This window comes from Oncorhynchus masou, chromosome 31 (assembly GCF_036934945.1).
Source record: "Oncorhynchus masou masou isolate Uvic2021 chromosome 31, UVic_Omas_1.1, whole genome shotgun sequence".
NCBI classification, from domain to species: domain Eukaryota; kingdom Metazoa; phylum Chordata; class Actinopteri; order Salmoniformes; family Salmonidae; genus Oncorhynchus; species Oncorhynchus masou.
In genome coordinates this window covers 30,650,796-30,662,073 of record NC_088242.1, presented here as the reverse complement: position 1 = coordinate 30,662,073, position 11,278 = coordinate 30,650,796, and positions in this window count along the sequence as shown.

The window sequence follows — 11,278 nt, the reverse complement described above, 5'->3', positions numbered from 1 at the left end:
TTTTTTCTAGAATAATAGTGAAGACATCAAACTATGAAATAATACACATGGAATCATGTAGTAAACAAAAAGTGTTAAACAAATAAAAATATATTTTATATTTGAGATTCTTCAAAGTAGTCACCCTTTGCCTTGAAGGATGGTATACAGAAGATAGCCCAATTTGGTAAAAGACCAAGTCCATATTATGGCAAGAACAGCTCAAATAAGCAAAGGGAAATGACAGTCCATCATTACTTTAAGACATGAAGGTCAGTCAATCCGGAAAATGTCAAGAACTTTGAAAGTTTCTTCAAGTGCAGTCACAAAAACCATTAAGCGCTATGATGAAAATGGCTCTCATGAGGACCGCCACAGGAAAGAAAGTCCCAGAGTTACCACTGCTGCAGAGGATAAGTTCAGTTGAGTTACCAGCCTCAGAAATTGAAGCCCAAATAAATGCTTCACAGAGTTCAAGTAACAGACACATCTCAACATCAACTGTTCAGAGGAGATTGTGTGAATCAGGCCTTCATGGTTGAATTGCTGCAAAGAAACCAATACAAAAGGACACCAATAAGATGAAGACTTGCTTGGACCAAGAAACACGAGCAATGGTCATTAGACCGGTGGAAATCTGGCCTTTGGTCTGATGAATACAAATTTTAGATTTTTGGTTCCAACCGCCGTGTCTTTGTGAGATGCAGAGTAGGTGAACGGATGATGTCAGCATGTGTGGTTCCCACCGTGAAGCATGGAGGAGGAGGTCTGATGGTGTGGGGGTACTTTGCTGGTGACACTGTCAGTGATTTATTTAGAATTCAAAGCACACGTAACCAGCATGGCTACCACAGCATTCTGCAGCGATACGCCATCCCATCTGGTTTGCACTTAGTGGGATTATAATTTGTTTTTCAACAGGACAATGAGCCAACACACCTCCAGGCTGTGTAAGGGCTATGTGAACAAGAAGGAGAATGATGGAGTGCTGCATCAGATGACCTGTCCTGCACAATCACCCGACCTCAACCCAAATGAGATGGTTTGGGATGAGTTGGATCTCAGAGTGAAGGAAGAGCAGCCAATAAGTGCTCAGCATATGTAGGAACTCCTTCAAGACTGTTGAAAAAGCATCCCAGGTGAAGCTGGTTGATAGAATGTCAAGAGTGTGCAAAGCTGTCAAGGCAAAGGGTTGCTACTTTGAAGACTCTCAAATATAAAATATATTTTGATATATAAAATATATTTGTTTAACAGTTTTTTGTTTACTGCATGATCCCATGTGTTATTTTATAGTTTTGATGTCTTCACTATTATTATACAGAAAATAGTTGAATGAGTAGGTGTTTACAAACTTTTGACTGGTACTGTACATTTGGTTATATTCCTTGAAATTGTACAATGGAACCAATCGAATAGTCCCAAAAGTGCAGTATCTAGAAATGTATCATACTCATGTTCAACTTTCAGCAATTTACACTTTTACTATAATAACATACATCAATCAATGGAAAGATGACATATTTAACTCTCTCCCTCTCTCACTCTCTCTTTCTGAAGTCCTACTTTTTCAGCATGGTAGTTGTTTCTAACACAGTAATGATCAATGGAGATGAGCTGGATAATCTACTTCCTCTTCACATAATCTACATCTCCTCCCTGCTTTCCTGATCATCCAACCCTTTTTAATGGTAATACACTGAATACGCAACGGATTGCATATGTTGCTTACCATGATACCTTTGCATGACATACACAATAATCAATGAAATATAAACTGTTAAGTTTTGAGTTATGTATTGTATACACAATGATCAATAAAAAAAGGTGTTAGAATCTAGATCTACTATGTATTCGGTATGCGTCGAGTCTTCTGTCTGTCAATCTGTTTTATCTAGCAAACCAGTCCCTCCAAGAGATAGCTTCGATTTTATTGTGGTATTTGTGGGTAGAAATGCTCGACTTTGCTGTCGCAATCCTGACATTTTGCAAAAGCAATATGTGATGATTTTGTCCAATTTGTGACGAAATGCGCTGACAAGGGAAAAAATGTGTTGACGTGTGGCTTGATTGAGCCAAATTATGCTGTAAATGTGTGTTGATTGGTTGAAATTGCGAGCCCACTTTTTGTACTGCCGTGATGTCAGTTTTATGCAGTAAAATTGCTATGATTTTAATGTTTTGTGCAGAAATAGTACAGTTATTGGTGAAATTTGCAAGCCCTCGCATAATATGCAGGGAATTGACGATTTTGCAAAAAATGTACTAGGGGGACAACAGAGGAGCTGGAGAGAGAAGTATGACGTCATGATGACCCTAGAGTGGGTTCAGTTTGGGTAAACTTGTGTGGATGTGTCTCAAACAAAAACACTAAGGCCTAGATTCAATCCGATTGCGGGTAATGTGGCTGTTAAAGGCAATGTTCCCACGTTCATGGAGATCCCATTCACTGTGAACACTGCATATGTTGGTTCAATTGAAAATTGTCTTTAAAAAGCTACAATGCCTATAATCGGTCAGATTGAATCCCGGCCTAAAATAATGGCATTGTTCGCAGAATGTTTGTCATTAGAAATGGGGACAATTTAGAAAATGGGGATAATGTGGACATAAAAAAGATCCAAGACAACACCCCCTGCTGATTGAAAAGAATTAACCTTCCATGATATGTGAACTGATGGCGTTTTTGAGTGTATTGTTTAAAACGGTGTACAGCAAATTGGCCAGTGTTACCTAGTGTTGATTTTTCTGTGTAACATGTCTAGTGTTGATTCAGGTTTAAGTGTTAAATTAACACATATTTGGTGTAAAAGCACCCCAGTGTTTGTGTTAATAACTCAAGTAATGTTGTGGGTCGAAATGTCGGGAGGAAAAAAATGAAAAACAGTGTTTGGAAGGGAGCTGGGAATCAGAGAAACATTTGTGCTCAATATTTGTTGTTTTATTTTGTGACTTTACTATTTTTCTTTTACAATTAGTGCAATGAAACACATAAGACAAGGAGCTCCTATGTTAGGTATAAAATAAAAATGGAGATGATAGATTAATGGGTTTGAAGGGCATCTCCTACGATGTGAATTGTATCCATTGGCCAATTAAAACTAAAACAATTATCCTTCAACTGAAGAACTTAATAGCTTTTTTACAAGAAGCTCACCTGCCAGATAGTGAGCACTTCAAGTTCAATAAAACCTGGGATAATGAGGTGCTTTTCTCATCACGTAGTTCTGAGAGGAGAAGGGGAGCTGCTATTCTAATACACACATCCACCCAGTTTGTTTTGCATAAAGAAGTAAAAGATACAGGGAGATGCATATTATTGAACGGGTCCATTGAAGGAGTGAAAGTCTCAATGTTTAATGTACTTGTATATGCACCTAATGAAGATATACCTGAGTTCATGAAAAATATTTTCGATTTGATTTCTGCTAAAGTAAAGGGGCTGTTTTAACTGCATTTGATGTGGTACTGAAGATAAGGCTCCCCTCTAGACCAGCCATATCCAGAATGAGCCGTGCTTTATGAAATGGCTCCATGGAACTGGTTCTAGTAGATGTGTGGAGACATTTGAACACTAAAAGAAGAGATTTTACTCCCAGCCCCATACACCAAAAACAGAAACATATAGAATTATAGAATGCAAGATCTTGAGCATTACTCTTTCTGATCATGGGCCGGTGTCAGCTGTATGGGATCTGGAGTGACATTCATACTCCACGTTGTGAATTGTGATTCGCTTCGCTGCTTGAAGCTGAATTTAGACAGTTTATTCATTCAGAATTTGAATGGTACCTAGAGTTTAACCAAACACCTGATGTTTCACCTGCTGTTCTGTGGGAAGGTGCAAAGGCTGATTTGAGAGGGTGTACTGTTTCATATGCATCAGCAAGGGGGGGAAAAGTTAGTGAAATTACGCAGAAAATTGGAAGATGACATTGAGAGATTGGAAATCATGCATAAACAACAACAATCCCCCTCAATCCTCATCCAATTAAAAGAGGCCCGTTGAGGGAAATCTGAGATTTCTAAAGCAATGCTATTATGAGAATGGGAACAGAGCAAGTCATTTACTTTCTTTCCGGTTAAGGAAACAACAGGCCTCTAGGATTATCCAAAAGGTTCAATCAAATGATGTTGATGCACCCTTTGTTACAAGACCCCAGGATATATCAGAAACCTTTGCAGAGTTTTATAAGAATTTATATTCAGATTCAGAAAAAGTCCTGCACCTGATAAACTGCAAGGTGCATCGAACTTCCTCAGTTGACGAGCTCAGCAGTGACGGAACCAGATAGACCTGTATCAGAAGCAGATATAGATGAATATAGACATATCCCTCTGCTCCAAGGTGATTACAAACTGCTTACTTCCATTTCGGCAAAGAGACGAGGAAATATTATAACACGTACTATTTCTTAAAAGTCGAAGCCGTTGCGGGGATTCTAAGCTGACATATGGACATGTTTTAAGATGGTCATACTATGGATCATTTAGCAATTTGATTTGACATTTTACGGGACGACCCCTTTAGATTTAAAACAATTATATTAAATAATTATTTGATAAAATATTTATTTTGACCTTACCTGCTATAGCCCAAAGAAACAATACTTCCATTCATTTTTTAAGACCGATACCGGTTACCTTCAGACGAGGCCCATGACACTTGTGGTGGTCCTAGAGCAAAATGGAGAACACCATCTTTTTTTTGTGATAATCTCCCCTTTCCACCTGTGAGGTCACAAACGGTTTGGACGCTACAAACAGAAGTTGGCACATCGACAGTACCGACTTCAGACGAGTTGGTGAGAGTCTCCGTTCAGATGCTACATATGATTTTGTGATAAGACCGATGTCGCATGGTCCGACAAACACTGCTCTAGCTCTGCCACTGTTTACAGCAGATGGGGAAGTGCGACATCGGCGGATGTGGTGGACTGAGACACATTCAATGCAAAAACTTCAACTGGCGGATTTTGATGGGGATTTTTCCATTATGTTACTTAGATTGTTAGATACTTAGATTGACGCACTGGATGTGTCCCAATCCCAAACATGCTCAATGGTTGACATGTCTGGTGAGTATACAGGTAATGGAAGAACTGGGATATTTTTAGCTTCCAGGAATTGTGTACAGATCCTTGAGACATGCGGCCTTGCATTATGATGTTGAAACATGAGGTGATGGCGGCAGATGATTGGCACGACAATGGGCCTCGGAATTGTGTCATGGTGTGCATTAAAAATGCCATTAATAAAATGCAATTGTGTTCGTTGTTCGTAGCTTATGCCTGCCTATACCATAACCCGACTGCCACCACGGGGCACTCTGTTCACAACGTTAACATCAGCAAACCGCTCACCCACATGACACCATACACGTGGTCTGCGGTTGTGAGGCCGGTTGGACTTACTGCCAAATTCTCTATACAGTCAGCATTCAAATCGTACTCTCCCTCAAAACTTGAGACATCTGTGGCATTTTGTTACGTGACAATACTGCACATTTTAGAGTGGCCTTTTATTGTCCCCAACACAAGATGCACCTGTGTACTGATCATGCTGTTTAATCAGCTTCTTGATATGCCACACCTGTCAGGTGCATGGATTATCTTGGCAAAGGAGAAATGCTCTCTAACAGGGATGTAAACAAATGTGTTATTTTTGTGCAGATGTAACATTTCTTGGATCTTTTATTTCAGTTCATGAAACAAAGGAACAATACTTAACATGTCTCATTTATATTCAGTGTATATGCGCATTTTAATACACACTCTTATCCAAAGAAACTGTTGTTATACACAGATGCCCCTATGGGAATCAAACCCACACTCCTGGCATTACAAGTGTGATGCTTTACCAACTGAGCCACATGAGCGTGTACATCTAAACTAATCCAATCAGTTAGTTAGATTTATTGCACCCATTACTGAAACGGTTGTTCCATTTATATTAAGGGTTTTAAGCCTGACAGACATTCTGAATGCAGTTTGCGACTGAAAGAAAATTCCAACTGTTGGATATCCTAACTCTGACTGGATTCCAATAGGAATTACACATCACATTCCACTATAACGTAGCTTGCATATCTTGATGTGGCCTGTAAACAATGAATTTCAGGTCACTCTATTAGGGTAGAACCACACCTCAACATAAGGCCTTATGAGATATGCAATGTCAAAAAGAGTTTAATTTTGATGAAATTCACCTAGAAATTAATTTGGTAAAGAATGCAGGACTAAACATTAACAAATTCAACAACCATGTCTCTGTCACTAACAAATACGCTCATGGGTGGTAACTCTAGAATTCAGTCAAAGGCAGGGCACACTGGGAAATTATATTGGAGGTATGACTTGGTTTGGGCGTAGCTTTATGTTAGCTATTTTTGGCAACCTGTGAGTGGAAGGGTTGTACAAGTTAAGTGGTCTATGGTTCTGTTAATTAATTTATGAGCATGTCTAAAATCAGTTTTTAACTCATTGTAAATGCTTATACAAAAGCATATCACAACAAAGAGATGGAAATGAGGTTGCAACTAGTGTTGGGAAACTGAGGCTTTCTGAACCCTTTGGGGCTTTTAACAATTGTGTTGAAAGAGGTTAATGACTCTGAGCTTCAACACAAAACACTTAGTGACATCTGCTGGTCAGGTTAAATATCAGCATGTTTGATGTTTATACAGTGCATTCAGAAAGTATTCAGACTTTTTCAAAAATTTGTTCTAAATGACAAAGCAAAAACAGTTATATTGCAATAGTATTAAAAATAAAAAAAAAATAAAAAAACTTGAAACTTTAAATTTAGCTCAGGTGGATCCTGTTTCCATTGATCATCCTTGAGATGTCTCTACAACTTGATTGGTGTCCACATGTGGTAAATTCGATTGATTGGACATGATTAGGAAAGGCACACACCTGCCTATATAAGGTCCCACAGTTGACAGTGCATGTCAGAGCAAAAAACAAGCCATTAGTTTATTTTATTTACCTTGGCAAGTCAGTTAAGAACAAATTCTTATTTTCAATGACGGCCTAGGAACAGTGGGTTAACTGCCTGTTCAGGGGCAGAACGACAGATTTGCACCTTGTCAGATGGGGGTTTGAACTTGCAACCTTCCGGTTACTAGTCCAACGCTCTAACCACTCCGAGACAGGATGTGTAGAGGCAGAGATCTGGGGAAGGGTAACAAAACATTCCTGCAGCATTGAAGATCCCCAAGAACACAGTGGCCTCCATCATTATTATATGGAAGAAGTTTGGAACCACCAAGACTCTTCCTAGAGCTGGCCGCCCAGCCAAACTGAGCAATCGGGGGAGAAGAACCTTGGTCAGGGAGGTGACCAAAAACCAGATGGTCACTCTGACAGAGCTCCAGAGTTCCTCTGTGGAGGAGGAAGAACCTTTCAGGAGGACAACCATCTCTGCAGCACCCCACCAATCAGGCCTTTATGGTAGAGTGGCCAGACGGAAGCCAATCCTCAGTAAAAGGCACATGACAGCCCACTTAGTTTTCCTAAAGTCACCTAAAGGACTCTCAGAACATGAGAAACAAGTTTCTCTAGTCTGATGAAACCAATAACTCTTTGGCCTGAATGCCAAGCATCACGTCTGAAGGAAACCTGGCACCATCCCTAGGGTCAAGCATGGTGGTGGCAGCATAATGCTGTGGGGATGTTTTCCAGCAGCAGGGACTGGGAGACAAGTCAGGATCGAGGGAAAGATGAACGGGGCAAAGTACAAAGAGATCCTTGATGAAAACCTGATTGAGAGTGCTCTGGACAAGTCTTTGAATGTCCTTGAGTGGTCCAGCCAGAGCCTGGACTTGAACCCCATCAAACATCTCTGCATAAACATTCACAGTGCAGGGTGGGAAAAGTATGTGAACCCTTGGATTTAATAACAGGTTGACTCTCCTTTGGTAGCAATTACCTCAACCACACGTTTTCTGTAGTTGCTGATCAGACTTGCACAACAGTCAGGAGGGATTTTGGACCATTCCTCTGTACAAAACTGTTTCAGTTCAGCATGCCACAGCATCTCAATCGGTTCGAGGTCAGGACTTCTGTTGAAGCCATTCTGTTGTTGATTTACTTCTGTGTTTTGGGTCATTGTCCAGTTGCATCACCCAACTTCTGTTGAGCTTCAAATGGCGTACAGATAGCCTAACATTCTCCTGCAAAATGTCTTGATAAACTTGGGAATTCATTTTTCGTCGATGACAGTAAGCTGTCCAGGCCCTGAGGCAGCAAAGCAGCCCCAAAACATGATGATCCCTCCACCATACTTTACAGTTGGCATGATGTTTTCATGTTGTGCCTTTTTTTCTCCACACAGTGTTGTGTTCCTTCCAAACAACTCAACTTTAGTTTAATCTGTCCACAGAATATTTAGCCGATTAGTGCTGTGGAACATCCAGGTGCACTTTTGCAAACTTCAGACTTCCAGCAATTTTGTTTGGGACAGCAGTGGCTTCTTCCCGTGGTGTTCTCCCATGAACACCATTCTTGCTTAGTGTTTTACATATCGTAGACTCGTCAACAGAGATGTTAGCATGTTCCAGAGATTTCTGTAAGGATTTGATCTTGTGCTATGCTTGTGTCTGAGCCCAAATCCCAATCCCTACCTGCTCAGCTACCATTCAGGTGCTGTAAACTGGGGGGAAAATAAAAATAAACGTTTGAAAACAAAAAATAAGGTCAATACACTCCATCCATCCTGAACATAACAAGAGAATCAAGCACAGCTGTTCTACAGGCAGAACCACCTGTGAGGTAAGAAATGGAGAATAATATTCTAGACTAAGCTGTATATAGTGTCCAGCAGAGGTCGCTGCTTTGGAAGTCACAGCAGGATCCACAGAATGAGGGATCAAACAAAGATTTGTATGTAATTTATCACATGGTAACTGCTTGTCAACCTTGCTTTGGGTTTGAATTCAACTTTTTCAACACACTTTTCAATATTAACAAACATTTTGGATCTATCGTTTGATAATTACTAATAACAACTACTTGAGATGTTTCATTTACAATCACTGTTGGAAAAAGAAAACAAATCAATATTACTGTGCCACGATTTCAGGATAGAGTCCTCTGCCTTGCGGCACTATGCCCTGAGCTATCTTTCCACCTGCTAAGAAGTTGAAATATCGAGATAAAAACAAAAAGCTTTGAGAAGAGGTTGGCGTTCTCAGTTAGGAGTTCCGTCAGATGGTAGTGTGACGTCCGAACCGTGTAACATCATCATCATGTGGTATTGTTACTTTGATACAAGTATCATTATGTAGTGTTGAATCAGTAGTGCTTTGAAAACTGTGTCGGAACTTCGGTATTTGTCCCATCACTGATTGTAAAGCCCTTATTAAACATAGCCGTAGGAAGTAGTTGGTAGTGAGGGTGCTAAGATTTTCTTTGCCGAAGTGGGGACCAGAGTGCCTTGTCGTGGTGGGGTTATGGTATGGGCAGGCATAAACTAGAGACAACGAAGACAATTGCATTGTATCTATGGCAATGTGAATGTACTGAGATGCCGTGACAAAATTCTGAGACCTATTCATCTGAGTGCCATTCATCTGCCGCCATCACCTCATGTTTCAGCGTGATAATGCATGGCCCCATGTTGCAAGGATCTGTACACAATTCCTGGAAGCCGAAAATGTCCCAGTCCTTCCATGGCCTGCATACCAGACATGTCACCCATTGAGCGTACGACTGCTTGTTCCAATCAACAACATGATCAACTCTATGCAAAGGAGATGTCACACTGCATGAGGCAAATGGTGGTCACACCAGATCTGGTTTTCTGATCCACACCCTTACTTAACTGATTTCCTCATATGAACTGTAACTCTAAATTGTTGCATGTTGCGTTTATATTTTTGTTCAGTATATATACACGTCCTCGTGTTGAAAAAAATAAATTGGGTGTTATTGCATAACACTAAAAGTGTTAATTCCCTAACACTGACAAAGTTTAATAGTGTCAGCACGAAGCACACTGTTAATTTAACACTGAAAAATGTAAACTCATATACACACTGACCAAGTGTTAAATTGAACACTGTCAGTGTTGATTCAACACTGGAGAATGTGCTGTATGTGTGTAAGGTGAAAATCTGGAATTTAGTGTGGGAATATCTGTTCTGTCTACTCTATTTCCTTCTATGATTCAATTGTTTTTACATTTTCTACCCATCAAACTGGGCACAGACATCAGTTCAACATCTACATTTGGTTGAGTTGGTTGAGTTGTCAACAAACGTGAATTCAACTTAAAATCAACCAACACTATCACCCTGTCATTAGATTTAGGTTAAAAGTTGGGTGAAAATTATAAGAAATTCCCTTATGTTGATGACATTTTGTAAATTGAATCCGTTTTCTACATTGATTCAAAGTCATCACGTAAAATATTTGGTTGAAATGACGTAAAAACACTGCTGATTCAACCAGTTTTTGCCCAGTGGGATTGCATTTCTATGCTGTATTCCCCTATGTTGTCTCCTCTGTTCACCTCCATTCTGTGTCAGTGTGTGTTCCTCTCTGATCCCAGGTCAGCAGACACACAGCAGGTTAAACACATCTAATGCTTTATTGAGATCCACTGTATCATCCAGTAAACCCTGATAACAGCCCTCATCTTCATAACAAACACACACATGCACACGCACAGACACACACACAAACCTGACAAAAGCCCTCATCTTCATAACACACACACACAAACGCACAAACGCACACACACACACACACACACAAACCCTGATAAAAGCCCTTATCTTCATGACACACACACACACACACACACACACACACACACACACACGCACCCTGATAAAAGCCCTCATCTTCATAACACACACACAGACTCTCACACACACACAAACCCTGATAACAGCACTCATCTTCATAACACACAGACATGCCGCGTTCACGTGCTAGTCAGAACTAGGAAACTCAGAAATGTTCGACTTGCTGACTTGTTGTAGAAAGATGATCCCGAGTTTCCCTCTTGGAAAGTATAACAATCAAACAATAGGAAGCTCCACGCAAATAACTTAATTAATTTGAACTCTGAGGTTCCGAGTTTCCGATAGCACATGAACACGGCAACACACACACTCAGATAACAGCGATCACCTCTACATCAGCACAGTAATACACAGAGATAAAAGCTCTCAACTCTCAGAGACACACCATTTTCTCAGCTCCCCATCTCAGCTATAAAGCCCTGTTATATTCTGTGGTTTTAACACACATCAATGAAAAGAGATGGTGGTTGTCTGAAATAGATAAAG